Genomic DNA, 7,705 nt, shown 5'->3' with positions numbered 1-7,705 from the left:
ATTTAAGACTCCTCCCAAATACAAGGACCCAGGCTGTCCAACCATCTCATGCATAATAGGAAGCCAGAAGGTTGATCAGGCACTCTTAGATTTAGGAGCAAGTGTCAACCTATTACCTTATAGTGTCTATCAACAATTGGGTTTGGGAGAACTTAAGCCTACCAGAGTCACTCTGCAACTGGCAGACAGATCAGTCAAAGTTCCTAGGGGTATTGTGGAAGATGTCTTAGTTCAGGTGGATAAATTCTACTTCCCAGTAGACTTCATAGTTCTAGACACTCAACTCCATCATGGTCCACAACCACCTGTTCCTGTCATCTTGGGGAGACCATTCCTAGCAACTTCCAATGCAATCATTAACTGTAGGAATGGAGTTTTGAAACTGTCGTTTGGAAACATGACTGTGGAGATGAATATTTTCAGAATTTCCAAACAACAGTACACTGAAAGTGAGATAGAAGAGGTAGATTTGATTCAAACTCTGTCTGAAGAGTATTTTGAGAAAGAAATTCTCACTCAAACTGTGAAAGGAGATAATCGTTTGGAGGATATCAGAAAGGAAAGTGAGATGCCCTTGACTCAATGGATTCCTAAGCTAGAGCCTGTAGAACCGTTGAACAAACCATCAACCTCTGTGAGTTATCCACCCATTCCTGAAAAGAAGCCACTGCCATTTGAGTTGAAGTATGCCTTTCTAGGAGAAGGAGAGACATACCCAGTAGTCATTTCTTCCAGCCTAAGTACCCAACAAGAAGTGCAGTTGATGAAAGTACTGAGAGCACACAAGAAGGCTTTAGGATGGACCATATCAGACTTGCACGGAATTAGCCCTCTAATTTGCACCCATAGGATCTTCTTAGAAGAAAATTCAAAACCAGTGAGGCAAATGCAGAGAAGGCTGAATCCTAATATGAAAGAAGTGGTTCGAAAAGAAGTGCTCAAATTACTAGATGCAGGTATTATTTATCCAATATCTGATTCAAAATGGGTTAGTCCAACTCAGGTCGTTCCTAAACAGTCTGGAGTTACTGTGGTGAAAAATGAGAAGAATGAGTTAGTCCTGATCCGCCTCCAAACAAGTTGGCGTGTGTGCATAGACTATAAAAACTCAACTCCATGACCAGAAAGGACCATTTTCCTCTCCTGTTTCTGGACCAAACACTTGAAAGGATAGCAGGTCAAGCATTCTACTATTTTTTGGATGGATATTCAGGATATAATCAGATTGACGTAGCACTGGAAGATCAAGAGAAAACAACCTTCACCTGCCCTTTTGGGACATTTGCATATAAACGTATGCCATTTGGATTGTGTAATGCTCCTGCCACCTTTCAAAGGTGTATGATGAGTATCTTTAGTGAAATGGATGAACATATTGTAGAGGTGTTTATGGATGACTTCTCTGCCTATGAAAGTAGCTTTGACTTGTGTTTAAAAAATCTGGAGAAAGTTTTGATTCGTTGTGAGGAGACTCACCTTGTGCTCAATTGGGAAAAATGCCACTTCATGGTTAACCAAGGCATTGTCTTAGGACACATAGTCTCATCTAGGGGTCTAGAAGTCGACAAGGCCAAAGTTGAAGCCATTTAGAAGCTTCCAGCCCCTAGAAATGTCAAGGACATTAGATCCTTTCTTGGTCACGCTGGCTTTTACAGGAGATTTATTGCCTCATTTAGCACAATAGCAAGACCCTCGTGTTGTCTGTTGTCTCAGGACGTTCCATTCGAGTGGACCCCAAATTGTCAAAGTGCCTTTGAGAAGCTGAAACATGCACTTATCACTGCACCCATCATACAACCTCCTGACTGGACTTTACCTTTTGAACTAATGTGTGATGCGAGTGATTATGTCATAGGGGCTGTGTTAGGACAGAGCAAAGAGAATAAGCCCCATGTCATTTACTATGCTAGCAGAACCTTAAATGAAGCCCAGAGAAATTACATTACCACAGAAAAAGAATTGTTGGCTGTGGTGTTTGCATTGGATAAATTTAGGTCATACTTGATAGGATCAAAGGTGATTGTGTACACAGATCACACTGCTTTGAAATATCTGCTCACCAAGCAAAACACCAAGCCACGCCTCATTAGGTGGATTCTGCTCCTCCAAGAGTTCCACATAGAAATTAAGGATAAAAAGGGAGTAGAAAATGTTGTAGCTGACCATCTGTCTAGAATCCCAGGTCAGGATCTTACTAAGGGATCCATTCCTGATAACTTTCCTGATGAACATATTCTTCATGTGAGTAGATTAACTTCTGCCCCTTGGTACGCTGACATAGCTAATTATTTAGCTGTAGGAACAGTTCCCAGTCATTGGACTAAGCCAGATAGACAAATTTTTTTCAGGAAGGTCAGAACATTTTTCTAGGATGAACCATATCTGTTTAAATATTGTGCTGATCAAATTGTGCGAAGATGCATTCTAGAACATGAGCAACATAGTGTTATGAACTTCTATCACACCCTTGCTTGTGGAGGTCATTTCTCTACCCGGAAAACCATAGCAAAAATCCTACAAAGTGGATTTTACTGGCCTACCATGTTTAGGGGTGTACACCAGTTTTGCTTGTCATGTGATAGATGCCAGAGGTTAGGAAGTCTGATAAAAAAGAGTATGATGCATTTGCAGCCCATTCTGGTTCTTGAATTTTTTGATTATTGGGGAATAGATTTTATGGGCCCTTTTGTTAACTCGCTTGGTCATGAATACATCCTTCTTGCTGTAGACTATGTTTCCAAGTGGGTTGAGGCAATCCCAACAAGGACAAATGATCACAGGATAGTGGTAAAATTTTTCAAAGAAAACATTTTCAGTAGGTTTGGAATGCCTCGTGCCATCATCAGTGATGGGGGTTCTCATTTCTGTAACAAGCCAGTGGCAGAATTAATGAAAAAGTATGGGGTAGTTCATAAGGTCTCAATGCCATACCACCCTCAGACAAATGGCCAGGCAGAATTGGCAAATAGGGAGATCAAGCGCATTTTAGAAAAAACTGTCAATTCCAACCGAAAGGATTGGTCTTTGAGGTTGATCAATGCTCTTTGGGCCTATAGGACTGCACATAAAACCATATTGGGCATGTCTCCCTATCGACTGGTTTATGGAAAACCATGTCATCTGCCAGTAGAGGTTGAGCACAAAGCTTACTGGGCCATCAGGAAGATGAATGAAAGTTTAGAAGAGGTGGAACTTAACAGAAAGGTGCAACTGAATGAGCTTGAGGAACTTAGAAACGAGGCATTTGAGAATGCCAAGTTTTCTAAGATGCACATGAAGAAATTACATGACCAGCACATTAACAGGAAATTTTTTTGTATAGGTCAACATGTGCTACTTTACGATTCAAGGCTCCATCTGTTTCCTGGAAAACTCAAGTCAAGGTGGACTGGGCCCTTCAAAATTCGTTCCATCTCAGCTCATGGTGTATTTGATATTGAAAATCTTCAATCTGGTCAGATTCTCAAAGTGAATGGACAACGTCTAAAACCATACTATGAATCTTTGAATGAACAGGAAGAGAGCATGGACCTTACAGAACCACCCATTGGGTAGTGGTTAATTAAAAAAAATATATATATATATATAAAAAAGGGAAATTAATGTTTTGCTTTCATGAACTGTTATCACTCTTTATCTTGATTTTAGTATTGAAGCAAGCTCACGGATCCACACATGCAATGAAGGCTACCAGCAACATCCAAGTAAGCAATTGGACCTTTGTGTTTCTGAAGATCTCCAGGTATTCCTTATATCCTCGTTTTTAAGAATTGTTCAAAGCAAGTTGGGTGGGATAAAGGTATGCCTGAACTGTTGTGTTGATCCTTGCTCATTTAATGACATTCTGTGTGGGTTTGAATTTTGTGTTTAGGTGTTTGGAAATGTATAAAAAAAAATTCTTTGCTGTTATTCGAATTCTGTATCCAGATGAGCTTAGTCATTCGAATGCGTTGTAAACCATTCGAATGACCGGTGAGCTGTTAAAGAAAGCAAGAAAGCATTCGAATAGCCTCTGTTGTATTCGAATATGTTCAAAATTCATTCGAATGAAAGTACTGTTGCATTCGAATAGCTGGCCAAATTCCTTCACAAATGAAATTACTGTTTAAAATTCATTCGAATAAATTTCTCCATACTCAAAATTCATTAGAATGAATATGCTATTTCTTTAAAAAATTGAAGCCAGCATTCGAATATCCTCAAGTTCATTCGAATAACCTACCCTTCATCCGAATCCATTTCTAACATCCGAATATAGTTTCAATTTAGTTAATTTGCCCTAAAAAAAATAAAATAAAAAAAATAATAATAAAAAAATAATAAAATAAATAAATAAAAATAATAATAATAATAATAATAACAAAATATATATATAAAAATAATAATAATAATAATAATAATAAAATGTGTTCAAAGTTATTCGAATGAAGATTTTTGCATTCGAATGATCATTCTATTCAATGCCCTCTTTGAGAGTGTGCTGCCAGATTCATTCGAATGACACTCATAGTTATTCGAATGACCAAGAAATCCGTTCGAATGAAAGTACTATTGCATTCGAATGAGTGGCTCAAATCCTTCGATAAGCCAAGTTACTGTTTAAAATTCATTCGAATGAATTTTTCCACATTCGAATGAGGCGTCTGGCCCTTTAAAAGCTTTCAGCGAACATTCGCATTCTCTCTCTGTCATTCGAATCCCCTTCTACCCATTGTTCTGAGACCCGAGCTATCATTCGAATTGCCCAGCTTCCATTCAAATCTGCCTCTATCATTCGTATAACCCCAGTATCATTCGAATGATGCTCCTGTTAACCTCATAACCGTCCCTGAAATCCAAATCGACGCCCCCCCTTTAAAGATGAAAACCTCTCCTTAATCGGTACGATCATTCATTCATCCACCCGAACCCTTTCTATATATCTTGTTACCCTATTCTAAATGCCTTCATTCATCATCCATTGCATCTATCCGAAGATCAGTCCGATTTCGTACAAGGAAGAACAGTCCGCAAGCATTCGAATAGGGGGTCGCTGCATTCGAATATTCTAGGAAGAGAACAGCCGAGAGGTAAGAGTTGTTCCCATTGTTTAAATTCGAATTTAATTGATTGGATGAAGGAGTTGTTGTGAAGAGGAAGTGAAGGAGATCAGTGTGTCAAAGAAAGGATTGGTTGGGAAGTTGAAAGAAGAAGAAAAGAGAGGAACCAGTTTGTGCCTACCAACTGTTCGGTAAAATCCCAGAACCAACTCCCTAGACCAAACAACCCTCAAATTAACATGTCTCCAAAGCAAAAACGCCCCAAGGCCGTAGGAGAAAGCTCTAGGGCCTCAAAGAGGCAGAAAGGAAAAGGACCCGCTGCCACCCCAACCATAGATTTGAACCCTCCATATTCCAATATCAGGTTCATTAGCCCCGCGGCTGAAAAGAATTATGTTGAGAGGTATGCTAAGAGGCCAGTGCTTTGTGAGAGGGGAATTATGCTTGAACGATTTGAAGAACCCCCATGTGATTTGTTGTCATTGATTACTGCCAAAGGATGGAAAACTTGGGTTAAGTTTCAACACAAGGCCATAGTTCCCTTAGTCAAAGAATTTTACTCAAATATAACCAGTGACAGAGATGATTCGGGAAATAGGTGCTTGATCACTGAAGTAAGAAAAGTGAAAATAGAGTTAAAGTCCTCTGATATTTCTGAAACCTTCCAAATCCCAAGAGAGGCATCACCAAGAGACGTTGAGGAGGCAAGTGTAGACTTAGGAAAAGAAAATCTGGCTAGGTTGTTGACAGAGGCAGATGATGCTTTTTGGTTAAGTCCTACCCTCCCAAAGAAGAATTTGTCCCCTAAATGCATCATCCTACATAGGCTTCTGTGTTCTCACTTCATGCCCCACGCATTCACTGGCAGTGTTTTGGTTAAGCAAGCCACATTCATGGGAAAGATGATCCTGGGAGTACACATAGACTTGGCCAAGCACATTTTTGATACCATAAACCTAGTGGCCAAGCATGGACATAGGGGTGGAGGACTACCCTTTGGGGGATTGATTACCTATTTTGTACTAAGGCACGGGGTAAAAGAGAAGGAAACTTTTGAACTCATCAAGCCAATGGATAGGATCAGCCCAGGATCTATATGAAGGAGCAGTGGGCAGTTAAAGAGGCTTGAAGCAACAACACCCGAGAAAGGAGAGGCATCAGGCAGGCAGGTTGAAGCACAAGAAGGACCAACTCAAGAACCGCCACTACATGAAGATCAGGAAGAGAGACAAGAGGAAGATCATACTCTCAGAGGCTTATGTGAGATAGTCAAGGAAATGCAAGAAAGGCAAGTGAAACATGAAGCCCTAGTGGAGCAATCACTGAAGAAGATCCAAGAGAGACAGGAGGCCATTTATGAGGATCTACATTGGAGGAAGAGAGTCATCTATTCAGGAATAATGACCATGAATGAACGTTACACTGCGATGGACAAGAGAGTAGGTCAGCTTCTGAGCACACCCATAGAAGAGCTTCCACAAAAGTCTTCAAAGGACAAGTTGGCCGATGCTGAGACTTGCATACAGAAGACCATTGACATCTGGCGAGAGGAAGAGGGTGCACCTTCTACATCAGGGGCGCATCCGCAGCCTGAGCATGCAGCACCTTCTCACCCCACCATTCCATCTTCTACCTCTATTCCTCCTACTGATCCTTCATCAAAGACTCCCTCTGGAAACTCCACTGAGGAGAACTCTACTTCCGATGATGCCACGGATGGCACTGAGTAGTCATAGGATTTGATATTTCATATTTAATTTCTGTACCTATGAACTGCAAAGTTTAATCACATCTTCATTTTTCAATAAAAATGACTTTGCTTACTCTATGCTTCAGATTATTGTGCTCGACGCTTTAGATTCACAACTGGTTATTTGAATGATAATCTTTTATTTGAAAACAGAACTGTATGAGATTTAGAACCAGGACCAGGACTACTTAGGGTGCCTTATTTCTATTCATTTGTTTGGATGGCATACAAAACATGGTGAAATGATCAGCAAATTGCCCAAATTCTCAAATTAAGTGGAGATTTGTTACCAAAATAAGTGTTAGAGCTTCATAACATTTTATTCTGAGTGAAATAACACATATTCATGCAATAAAATATTTTGTTGATTCTCTTGTCTTTCAATAGCTTCAAAACAACATTTTGCTTTGAGTGTCTTTAATGATCGCGGCTAATTTTAACTGACTCTAAGCTTGAAACCAGTTGAATGAATAGCGCTGATTTATGGAACATCATAAAGGGATCATCTTCCTACTAGTTGAGCCAATCAACCTATTGTTTCGATCAGCTTCCACTTATAGCCCATTGAAACTCTTCATGACCAGTTGCATCATTCCCTCCGTCCAAGTCATAGCCTTGACATTTTTTTCTTATCAATTGATTAGGTCTCAGGAATTACTCAGTAGTTTACCAAAAAAAAAAAAAAATCGTCTAGGAATCTGACGTTAAAAGACCACTTTACCATTTAAGATAAATGGTTGTCTCTAAGTCTGGGACATTAAAAACACCCCCCGTAGCCATTGAGGGTGAAGCAATGGAAGCTTGCTCATTATCAGTTGGAATAGCAGTTAGATTCAGGTTCGGATACAACCAACTGAATTTAGGTGCCCTGATATGATTTTAGCTATTGATGCATGAATGCATCACATGTGCATTT

Source organism: Diospyros lotus, chromosome 13 (genome assembly GCF_014633365.1).
Source record: "Diospyros lotus cultivar Yz01 chromosome 13, ASM1463336v1, whole genome shotgun sequence".
In the NCBI taxonomy this organism is placed as follows: Eukaryota; Viridiplantae; Streptophyta; class Magnoliopsida; order Ericales; family Ebenaceae; genus Diospyros; species Diospyros lotus.
The sequence above is the reverse complement of the archived record's forward strand: the minus strand, read 5'-3'. Positions refer to the sequence as shown.